At 37.8% G+C, this 13033-nt stretch overlaps 1 protein-coding gene across 4 annotated transcripts in view; it reads right to left on the bottom strand.

The window, feature by feature from the left end:
- The window catches only part of spop (speckle type BTB/POZ protein), a 108179-nt gene that overhangs the window by 77626 nt on the left and 17520 nt on the right, over positions 1 to 13033 (bottom strand). The window lies entirely within an intron of this gene.

The raw sequence follows: 13033 nt of genomic DNA, 5'->3' as shown, positions 1-13033 counted from the left end.
ATTGCTCTCACACGGAAAAAAAAAAAAAAAAAAAAAAAAATCTGTGAAAACCCATCAATGAACCAAATATTAATGTAAAGTATGAACGTCTTTTTGTAAAGTACATCGATCCCTACTGCTGTCTTTCCATTAGCATTACAAAGGACATAAATCCCAGTTGGATACACACCAACACACCCACACACAAGGAGCCAATTAGGTTCAACTGTTCGCTTAATGTGTCATACTGTCACATCACTGTGCAGCAATATTGGGATCAAGGGTGCTCTAATGTCATCGATGGTCAACGCTGGGATTCTCTCACACTACCACTCGTCTTTACCTTGGGGAACAATATTCCTGCTTCTTACCAGATGTCAACAAGAACAATTATCAAGAATAATTCAACAAATGTTAACAAGAACTGTCCAAGACTGTGTAGCTCAACCAAGGCTAAAAACTACTGCCAAACCATGAATGATTTGAGTCCCGGAAAGATATCTGGATGACTTGTGTTTCAATTTTCTTTAAAACAACAAAAAAACAACACGCGTCTTCTAATCTTTCCTGTATCAATTTGATGTGATCCAATATGACTAATTTTATCTCATCCCTAAAGATTTCTTCCCAAAAATTCCTAGATTCAAATCCAAATATGGATCAACTCCAAAAGTAGATCAATACATGAAACTAATAACAAAACCTGGAAAATGAAATGGGGGAATTAAAACAAACAGAACAGCATTTCTCTCGATTTCTCCAACTGTATTTCTAGTTACTTACTAGTAACTAGTAATACTTTCTCTTGTGACTCTTAATCACAGTAGTATAACATCACAAAACATATTTTTTCTCCAATAGTGACTTTTTTGGATCGTCAGTGATACAATTCCCTGCTGATTGGGCATCTCAGAAGTATCATTTTACATTGTCTAAAGGGAGCAAAATGACTCAGACAAGTAAGAAATACCACACAGAGACTCAAGTCACTTGCAGCTTAGGTTATGTTTTGAATTTGCCCAAGTCTGTATTAGTGAGCTTGACCAAATAAACTGGCTTCCTGAATCCAAAAAAAAAAAAAAAACTAACATCAACAAGAAGAGTTAATTCTTAAGAAATAGCCGAAGCAAGTCGTGAGGCTGTATTTTAAAGTACCTACAGATGAGAACAAAGAAATAGACTTAGTACTAATGTACTTCCTAAATTTATACAATCACAGGTACTTTATATCCAATAAGAGAATACATCTGAATGCATGATTTAATATAAACTGTCAACAAAGTAATTCTAGGAGATGAATGAACCATTTAAGAAAGTTCATTCCTCTCTTTATTTAATAGAGCTACAGAATTCACAAAAACATACTGAAACCAGGCAGTCTCACAGACCATTGATGAGATTTGGAGACAGATGCAGTGCTCTCTGTCTTATTGCTTTGCTGTTGCTCTTTTCAGTAAAAGAAAGGAAAAGGTAGTTGTGCTAATAAGTTCAGTTCCATCCATCGGTTACACATGGTACGACAAGGGTTGCTCCTTTGTGTGCCCCAACGTCACTCTGCTTCCCAATTACGACGCTTACACACATACCCACACCGACACCCACACATGCATACACTCATTTATATTCAGGAAGAATTTTAAATGCTCTTCATTAAATTACTAAAAGATGGACCAACTCTTAAATCCAAAAGTGATCTTCTCACCTTTTACACATTGTTATCTATACATTAAAGAGCACAGATATTATACAGCGAGGGCTGAAAATTACCCATCTCACTCGGTAAAGTGCCAAACCGCAGCCCTGATAATAAGAATGGAAATGCAGGTAGCACTAACAGATAAAAACACTGTTGGTCAGACTAAGCATTAACAGCAAGGATACATAAACCTTTAAAAGAGAAATGTCAGAGAAATAAAGGACAGGTAAACAAGCATCGGTCTATTCTTTCAAACTATATTCGCTCTCATTTTTAGATCATTTGCATAAAAGTTGAATGTTTCATTTGTAACAAGTATGGTTTGTTAATGTAGCTTCAATAAATTTTATGGCGTTTTCTCTTTCAAAAAAAGATATGACATTCAAAATGCTAAAATTTCAAAAGTTTCAACTTAAATGTAATTTTGAGCTGACATTTTCAGTATTTACTTGGAGGAACCCCAGTCGAGATAGTGGTGGGCGCTGGGTGCCTGCAGACGAACATCTCTGTTTGTCTCCTGACACCTAAATGCCAACCTCTATCCTTGCACCACTGAAGTGGAAGAGACTGCAAAGTTGCAGCCAAAAGCTGATACCACCCAGCTGGAAATGTGTCATATCATCTATATTAATCAGCCAGCATCCTGATTTGAGATCAGTTCATTACCTGCACAAGGGAGCTCACGGAAAGTTGGCACTGGCAGAATCAAATCCAAATTCCCATGAAACTATTAAGATAACAGCTGCAAAATAACTGCTGGTGTTAGTAAAGGTGACAAAACCTTGTGAGTCACCCTCCAAATCTAAGCCTTTCTAATTTGTGTTAAGGTTACAAGTGTTCCCCTTAGTATTCTCTGCAGCACTGAGCCTTTTGGAGGGTCATCAGATGTTGCTTGGTACCACAGTCAGTTCTGAAAACAGGAAATGCCAGGCAGATAAAGCTGCTAGACTACCACAAACACACATTCACATACAAACACACTCTCTCACACACAGACACACACACACACACAGTGACATTTCAGATCTTCACAGTAAATCTGGGACCGTAACCAACAGTTATGCTCTGAATTGAAGCTTCCCTAATTCATCTCCTTCTCTTTCACTATCTCTGAGAACACTCCTGCCACTATCAAACTTTTAGCACTAAAACTCAGCTTCCTCGCCTGTTCTGCCATTTGAAATTACTCACGTTAACCATTTCAAATGTTTTGTCTTTTGTCTAAATGGCCTTTGTTGAAGAATGCCTTTGGTGAAGACCCCCTCTGAGATTATCACTCTCTCTAATGAAGTCATTTGTGTCAGGCAGGCACATTCCAATCTCTAAACAGCCAATCAAAAGCACCAGAGAGACTTTCTCTGCTCTGGCAGATGCCAGGATGGTGGCAACAGTAGACAGCGATGGACTTAGAGATGGAGGCAGATAAAAAAAGAAAAAAGAAAAAAAAGAATGACAAGCCTAAAAAACAACATAAGACAGCACCCATTAAAGAAAGAAAGAAAGAAAAACGTTAAATATATAAACATAATAAATATGTAAAAAGTTATTTAAGATGGTAATGAATGGGGAAAGAGATGGATATAAATGGAAGCATACATGCAGACACAAAATGAGTAAGGGAGAAAGAAAGCAAGGAATGTCTTTAAAGACAAAAACTAACACAAACACAAAATCCAGATGTCAAAACAAATTAGATTTCAGTCTCTGTAACTTTGGATAAGCAGGCTGGACATGTCTGGATGAGCCATTTTCTTCATATTTGCAAAAAGAATTTTCAAACACAAATATTTCATTGCAGTTTTCACAGTGAGATCTCATTAACTACATAACTAGAGCCATGATGATTCCCACAAGAGTTGCTACCAAAGTAAAATAAAAATTAAAAAGTACTCTGGTTTCTAGTCCGGTCACTTTTTGTCGATAAAATATCTCGAACAACTTTTGTGCCCTTACCCAGAGATATCTGTGAAAGGAACAAAATCAGACACAGTGAAGAATGAAAGATGTAACAATAGAAGAAAAACGAAAGTGGTGCTGGACAATAAACAAGCATGAACCTGTCCAGTCATACAGTATGTGAACAGTATTGTACTGGTTGGTATTAAAGTGAACTGGGCTATCTGTTGGTATGCAGTCAGTCAGATCATTGGCATCTTACCATTTGCCAGTCAGTACACTAATTAGATAGGCTGAAGTTTTTTTCGTAGTTATATTCAAGTACATTTTGCTGATTGTTAACTTTAACAAGTAGTAAGATTTAGCTGAGATCAAAAAAAGAACAACACACTAGGACAATTTAATCTTCTATATTTGAGTTGAAGTAATGTGTAATCATCTCCAAGCAAGCAGAAAACAGGACTTCAGTGGGTATACAAATATATATCAAGCATTAAAGATATATCAGTGAAGTACACTGGTAAACTGCAAAAAGCATATTTGAAGAAAAAATAAAAAATAAAAAATACTGGAGACCACCAATGCTACGCTTCAGCCTCCAATCAGGCAGACCTATTGATTTCATCAATCTTAAGCTCCTACATCTCTTTGTTCTCACATTCAAACTTAATTGTCCATGGCACCCACCCAGCATGGTGACGACAATACCCCATTGGCCTTGGTTTTGACCATTTTCAAGTCAATGACTGTAAGTCCCATTCCAATCAAGTGCACATGCTCAGAGAGTACACGTCACGTTCTGTATCATACAGACCAAAATTTATGTCAAGGATCATCACTGGTGATAAGAGCTAGGTCTTCAGGGATGACTCAGAAATCAAACACCAGTAGTTTAGTAAAACAGACCACATCACCCAAGCCTGAAGGATGCACATCAGCTCAAGCAGTGCAGCAAGGAGCATGCTGTGCTACAGTTAGACTGTCAATGGGGAGTTCTACTTTAAACATCCTGAGGTGTGTGAGTGAGGACATTTGGTGAAAACAACCTGAACTGCTTGGCTTGATACTGTGCCATCATAACATTGTGAAAGTTTTCTAGCCACCCTAGCACAACAGCTGCTCACCACCTCCCCTACTCAGCATATCTTGCTGCCTTTCCATTCTTTCCCTAGTCTATAAAGAAACTCAAATGAAGAGGTCAGTATTTCAACATAGCAGAAAAAACTCCATATGCTCAGCAAATGCCAACATGCATAAGTGTATCAAAAAAAGTAAATGAAAAATACAGTAGTGGCTCAAATGCGCAAGAAAAATACAGCTATTACTGGATATCTTAAAAAAATAAAAAAATATTATGGAGTGAATATCATGCACCCATACCAGTTACAGGTATTAGTTCTCATCTGTTTCGGGAGGTTTCTTTGAACTCCAATCATGAACTGAGAGTTCAACGAAACTCTGTTTGCATTTATGTAGATCAAGTTTAAACAATCATACAAGGCACACTGAGCAAATTAGTTTGCATCAGAGTACAGCACTGCATTAGCAGTGAGAGTCCACCTCGTGTCTCTGAGAGATGGTTTTCTTGCACGACTGACAGCTAACTGTTATGAGAAAAACAAGAAAACACAAGACAGCCAGCTACAAATCAAAAAAGGAAGGAAAATAAAGGGCAAGAAAGAAAGCAAACGAGTAAGCGAGAAAGAAATAAAATGAAGATACAGGACATACTATAAAGCCAGGCTTATTCAAGAGTCAAGGCATGCGTGCCCTATCAAAAGGAACCCTACCGGAGGAAAAATATAAATAAAACACAATCATTAACCAGCTCTGCCACACTTAACAAGGAGCTCAGAGAGATGAGGGAGGAGGCATAAGTGTAGGGAGCCGCAGGGTTACCGCAGCAACTGAAATTAGAACCTAGGATAACAAGAGAAATGAGAATGTGTGGGATGACCCAGGTGAGGCAGACCAAGAGGGGGAACAGACAGAAGATGAGAGGCAAAGAAAGAAAAAGATTTAGAGACAGAATAACAGATCCACCTTCATTTTGTTGAGCAACCCTTACATAACAATATAATAAATTAAATGCTGGTAGGTGTTGTCATTTAAAATCTTAAAGCGATGTCAGCACCTTATTCCTCTGATGCATCAGACAACGATAAATATGCTCTCCTGTAGTGTGACGTTATCATCATTTTTTTCATAATTGTACATGTTTACATATAGCTGAAGAGTTATATAACTGTGTGGAAACTGATGCTATAAATAGCGTATGATAAATTATTATAACTTTGTCTTCCAGTTATTAATTAAGTCAGTTTTATTTGTATGGCCCATAGTCACAATGATTCTCAAAGGATTTCTCAATACCCACACTATAAAAATGCATTAAAAAATGCCTTAAAAACTCAGGCCCTCATTGGAAATGAGGCAAATCTCCAACCAACACGAGAAAACTGGCAGCAAAGGTGACACTAAGAGGATCACAAGGGGCCACAGCCACCAGTTTCTCACTGGCTGTGCTCACGGCTAACGTGAAACTGATGCTGGCTGGTGACATTCATTCACTAAAATCTCAAACTTGACAGTCCAAGTGCTAGACGCTCTGCCCCAGAAACAGCATCACCAGCCCATTCCTAGACCAAAAAAAAAATAATTAATTTGTGACAGTGTATACCAGATAATCAAGTGAATGGTTACAGAGTAATGTTATCTGAGTAAACGGTAACGTACAATCTTGACACATTATGGCAGTTATCACAATATGTACAGTAAGTTTAAACCAAGTTAGGAGAAACATCAATACGAAATAACGCTCTCCTATTACAGTTCACTGGGAGCACTGGGAGAAAGAAGCACTCCGATCTTCCTCTTCATTTGACAACAGCAACAATGCAATTTTAAATATGTATACGATAAAAAACACACACACACACACACACACACACACACACACACACACACACACACACACACACACACACACTTTATATCTATCTACCTACAAAAACAATGACTGTGATAAATGTACATAAAAGAATCAAAGGCAGTGAATTGTAAAATCACTTTGTTTTGTTTTTTTCAAAAGCACGTATGCTCATTTGAAATTTGATACCAGCAATGTGATGCAAAAAAGTTGGTACAGAAGCATGTTTGCCACTATGTTGCATCATCTTTCCTTTTACCGAGACTGTTAGACTGTTGGGAAGTGAGGAGACCACTTGGGAAAGCAAGATGTTTTCCCATTGTTGTTTGAGTCAGAATTCAGCTGCTCACCAGTCTGGCGCCTTCTTTGTTGTAGTTTCCATTTCATAATGAGCTAAAATGTATTCGATGAGTAACAAGTCTGGACTGCAGGGATGGCTGCAACGTGGCTGAGCAGCAACTACAGGGCATTAATGCAGAATATCGTTTGGCCTTGTCATGCTAAAAAAGCTAATTATTTTGACGTGGAAGCTGGATCACAGCATGTGCTGCTGTAGAACCTGCATAATATTTATATTATATATACACTCAGCATTAATGGTGCCTTCACAAATGTGAAAGTTATAAGCATATATTTTTTCCATTTTTTTTTTTTTTACCTGTGATTTGTTCTTTTCACAATAGTTTTACTTTGCCTGTAGAGGCAACAATGTGTTCCCAAACATATTGTTTTTAACATTCCTGTCTTGCCCATGCACAGATTTTCACAACAGAACAGAGTCAGATTTTAATGCAGCATTGTCTGGGGGCCCAAGAAACATGCTTATTCAGCATTGGCTTTCATCCTTGTCCTATAGCATACAGAGATTTCTCTTGCTCTTCTGGATCTTTTAAATTTCAATTCTAATTTTATTTACCTAGCACCAACTCAAAACAACAGCTACTCCGAGGTGCTTTAAATTGCAAGACTCTACAATATTAGAAAGCAAACCCCTCAACAATCACACAACCCAATTGCTACACACTTAGCAACAGTGGGAAGGACGAACTCCCCAAGAGGAAAAAGCAAGTTCGGGGAGGAGTCTTAATCTTTCAAAACTGATGGGGGTGAGGGGAAAGATTAAAGAAGAAGAGGAAGGAGAAAAAAAAGGTAGAGAAAATTTGATGGCATTCAATAAATGAAATGTCATGCAGTAGAATAATAAAGAAATGCTCAGTGCATCAATCATTTAATTATATTACATGCAGCAGATGAACTAACCTCCATTTTTAGTAACTTTACAGAGTGTATAAATGAAAAGGGTACATCGGTATACAATTCCAGTATTGATGTAGTTTTCAGCAAAGCTATATACATAATCAAGGCATAACAGAATTACTTTAATTCAGTGATAGATTTGGATTTCAGTGTGCCACCATGAGATTTTTAGAGCCCCCTTGTGAAGCATTAAAACATTTCTAGAGTCAACACTGCTTACAGGAGATACTTGCCTCTAAACAAATATGCAACATAATGATCTGTATAATACTGATAGAATTTAAGGAAATCATCTAAGCACAACTGACAGTTATGAATTTAGCTGTGAGCCTTTATCTAGCACCTTTGTTAGTCTGCTTGGAAGTTGCCAAGAGACTGATAATGCCAACTGGAGGCTGGCAGTTTATAAGGTCTGAGTGTTAAGACCTTAAATGCCAATATTTGTCCCAAGGGACGGAATAATTAAGGCGTAAAGATTTAAAAGGCTTGTCACATATGGCTGGCCAGCTGTCACATCTGTCTATTCATATTCATACCGGTAACAACTGGGCCTATACTAAAGCAGCAACAGAGGATGTAATGGCTGAGCATTAAATGTCAGCAGACTGAGCTACAGTATAACTAAAGACTTCCACAAGAAAGCACCCTGAATGAGTAGAAGCCTGGCATTTAAAACAATTCACAAGCCCCACTTCTCATTTTAGACATTCACTCCCAAGTGGAGTGTTTCAAAAAGATCTATTCCCTATGGCTATACTGCACACATTCCCAGTTTTCAGTGTTACGGGAAGCAACACTTCAGAACCAGCAGAGGGGGCACATTATTGCAGCCTCAAGTAACTCAGTAGCAAGATGTAAGAGATTGGCAAGTTTCACTTTTTACAGCATCAGCCAGACAATCTCTCAACTGAGTGATTTCTAGGTGCAAATACCTGAAAAATATCTGCAACGCCATAAACCACTGAGCTTGCTTGTCCCAGCAGCACACTTTCAGCTATTAAATTAAACCATGTAAATGCACCCTTTTTTTGCATGCAACCTCTTGCTTCGACTTCCTACCTTCATCATGGTTTCTTCCAAAGATAACCATAAACTTAAAAAAGTAATCTTACTTGAATTGTATAAACTATCATAGTCTTTCATTTATCGTTACCGTGCAGGACGAATCTGAAACCTTCTTTGCCGTTTAGGTATGATTTCTTGCTAGTCAGACATCAAACTGCATGCTGAGGCAAGAGAAAAAGAGAATTTCTATGTCTGGATGATGAAGGCGTGACTTTATGGCCTTTATGAACTTCAGACAGCTTGTTTTGGTCCAAATCATAGAACAAGTTGTTTCTTTGTTGCATTTATAGAATGGTTACTTTATGATAACCATAGATAATTTTCAATTCAGCCATAATTTATCAACAAAAGCCATGTGGGAGGCAAATTATTCAAAACAAATCCAATTCTAGTCCATGTCACTTTAGCTGAGCTTTGTGGGCTTGAAGTCTTGGATCTCTGTTTATACTGAGTTTTAACACTTTTCTTGTGCTCTTTCAGAGTTTAGAAATACCCATGAATTGGAAAAGGCCTTTTATTGCATCTCCAGTCCACATTTGCCCTTTTTTCATTTTGTTATGCTTGGCTTTTCAAGCATGAGTAAGTACAGGCTATCAGATGGCAACATTCTCCTTATAGCTATAAAACTGCAGTTCAGGGTCACGTCTTGTAAATGAAGGTCCAACTCTTTAAAATCTGTGTTTCTGCTCACTTGAAGTCTATTTTCAGGCCTCTTTGTATGTTTGTAACGCTTTCACTTGACTTTAAAATATTTTGAAAAATGAACAAAAGAAGTTTGCAATAAGTTGCATAAATGGTGCAATCATAAAATTCTGAGACTCCATAATACCAGAATAAAATCTTTCCACTCTCCCCTTCAAGATTAAGATCTTCTAGTCTGAATCCAGCTCCAATGCTAATTTTAGATTCCTATGTTGCAGTTCCCTTGTACATCTCCGATTTCAATTTGGACCCAAATAAGCCCAAATTTGACTGAGGCTCATCAATGCTGATAAGAGAGGAATTTTACATTGGGTTTGGAAGCTGTACACCTCAACGGTGGAACTTCCAGTCAGAAGCATAACCAGGACCACTTCACTAAGTTTTTGAACCACGAACTTTTCTCACTTTGCCTTTACATTATTATCTACATATAATTTCAGTCAGTCTGCAGCTATGAGTGCAACTCGTCTGCTCATCGAAAAGTAACAAACACACAAACCTGAGTTACTAATGTTTGTAGCAGACAGTTTACTCTAAAATGTGCTAAATTTAACACCAAAACCCATATCTTACATAACTTGCTGAAAAACCTAGAGTGATGTGTGGTTTAACGGACATGGCACACTAATAGTATCTTCACAAAGACATGGATGGCTCGGAATCTCACATGAATAATGTTTTGTGTTCCTTTGTACATTTCAGCTATTTCAGCAATAATTACAATATTATATGTAATAAAAACACACTCTGGATAAATCATGCACTCTACCCGAGTCCCACACCACAGGACTGCATACAGTGCTCAGCAATTTCTAGCAGAAGAGTTCACCCTTGTGTCATAAACGTATTGATTCTTATGCAGTTTCTTTTAATTTATCTGAACAGTTTTCAGATAAAAGCAATGTCTAGAACCTGTAGTACTTTTAGTACGTTATTCACAATCTCAGTTTTGAGCAATAAATTTGCACTGCTCTTGGTCATTAATGGAATTAACTAGCTCTGTTTGTTTATAAATGTCTAGATTGTAAACTTATACATTTATTTCGTATTTTGAGATTCTGCATGGTCTGCTGGTGGTGAGTTCCCCACTGGCTCCTATACAGCACTACAGGTCTGTAGTAGATAGATTTGCAACAGATATCACATTTATCACAGCTAGTCTCTATATCAAGCCTGTTCAAATGGCGGCCCAGAAGCAACCTGAGAGTGGCCCTGCCTGTGGTCCTGGCAGAAACAGAGAAAACGCAAAAAATTAATCAATTAATTTTAAAAAATTAAAAATTCCTACAGCGTAGTGTAGACTGAATGTTGCTAGTAGCCTAGCAATATTTAACCCACAATGCACCGTAATGTAAATATATTCAACTATCATTGTACTGCATGACGCGACAACAGCATGTCTTTCTCAGTCCAAAAGCGTAAATTGACAATGAAAACCGTCGGTTTAACCCTGGCTGGACTGACAAATCCAAATGCCAAACCAATGTGTTTAGTTTGGAGTGAGTGTGTTGCAGTACTTACGAAGGCACCACAATGACAAACACCAGACTTTCTACACAAACTTTCCAGAGCGATCTCAGGAGAGGGCTGCAAAAGTACAGTTTAATTGCGAGTTTAATAATCTTACAACCGGAGTTGTACTACCATGGTGAGGGTCCTGTACAGCCCAAGAGAGAGCTGCAGCAGCTTCCCTTCGTGTTTGCTTCTTGGCAAAGAAGAACAGCCTTTCACAGATTCTGAAACAGTGAAATACTGCATGCTGGCCGTGGTGGATGCGGTGATAAGTGACAAAAAAATTAAAGTAAGTGTGACATCGGCTATTAAAAACGTACACCTGTCAGACAGTTCAAATATTCGTCGAGTTGAAGTTCTGTGAAGTTCTGGCGTCAGACGAGTTTGAAATGCTGTTAGATGACCTGAAGAAAACTGATTTAATGTCTATAGCAGGAGATGGGTTCACAGACAGAACTGATAATGCACAGTTGTGCCTATATGTCCGTTTTTTGGATGGAAAATTGCTCTGCTTACTACTGTTAGAGGGACACACAGCTGGCGAAATAATGTTTGAGAAGATTTCAGCTCTTTTTGAGGAAAATGGTCTGGATATGAAGCGTGTCTGTATACTTGTGACAGATGGGGCTCCATTCATGGCAGGAAAAGTGAGTGGTCAGCAAAAGATTTATTTTAATTTGAAAGGGAAATATCAAAATGTTTTAGTATTATCATTATTAATATTATTATTATTTCAAATGTGCAAAAAAATAGTTTATAGCTCCCTTTTTTTAAATAAATGGACCTTTCGGTGTGCATTCTTGAGAGGTCACCACATTTACAGGGGGAAAAGGAATAAAAAAATTACTTGTTTTTCAATACAGTTGTGTGGGTTTGAAATTGATCATGATCTGCTGCTTACTGGCTGCAAAAAAAATCTGGCCCAACTAACTTCTTAGTTGAATAGCCATGCTCTATATTATTGTAAATAGACTGAAGGAATCAAAAACAGATGCAACTGAAAATCAATAGCAGATTAAACTGATGAAACAGCAATGAGACAGTCAAAGAAGGCAACTGACTATAAGTGGATCCAGAACTGCTCCCTGCCTTTGAAGCGACCATTTAAAGACAAGGACATGACAAGGTGCTTGCACATGGTCAAAAAAAAGCTTTGGTCGCACCATGGTCAGCTACTGCAGCCCAATAGAGCCATTTAGTGTAATTAATTCAAACGATGGCACATGATAGCATTTTCACATGCTAGTATGTCATCATACTAGCTCACCATTGTATATAGACAGAGAAATAGAAAACACAGGAGCCTTTTGGCTAGACTAACATTTCTTTAACCCAACTCACCACATAAGCCTTCGTTTTAATCCTCTTCACTTGAATAACATTAAAATGTTGTGTGCATCACAGAAACACAAGTAGTGGCCATAAAGAGACTACCAGAAGGAACCTTAAAATAACAAAAATAAAAAGCAGCAATGCTGAAGGTATGAAACACATGAGTAGATGAACTCTAAGGGGAGATCAGCTAAATTTAACTTTAGAAAGGTGTTTTATACTCATGGGCAAAGTCCCAGACCTTTATGATGGCACCTGATACAATACAACAGACCTCAGCTGTTTTCACACATAAACTCAAATGCTGGGAGAATTGGTTCATGGCTTTGTTTAAATTTGCCTTTTCCAATATGTACTAGACAACATGTTATGTGCCACATATTGTAGTACATTCTCACTACATTTGCTCTAGCCAGAATGCTTCTGATGCATTCTCACTACAGGAAATACTCAAATTTGTGTGACAGAGATGCCACGATATAAATCACTTGATGTAAATTTGAGACAATTATGTGGTTTTTCTAACAAGATCCATCAAACAGACATTGTACTAAGGAGCTGGCAAGTTAAGTCTGTTTACTCCAAGATCCCAATATGTTGGACATTTGCACCTGTCAATTTCCAGTGAAGTGGGGTTTTTTGTTTTGTTTTTTTAAGGTAACTGT

Source organism: Astatotilapia calliptera, chromosome 4, assembly GCF_900246225.1.
Source record: "Astatotilapia calliptera chromosome 4, fAstCal1.2, whole genome shotgun sequence".
In the NCBI taxonomy this organism is placed as follows: Eukaryota; Metazoa; Chordata; class Actinopteri; order Cichliformes; family Cichlidae; genus Astatotilapia; species Astatotilapia calliptera.
This window is presented reverse-complemented; position numbering and strand designations above follow the sequence as displayed.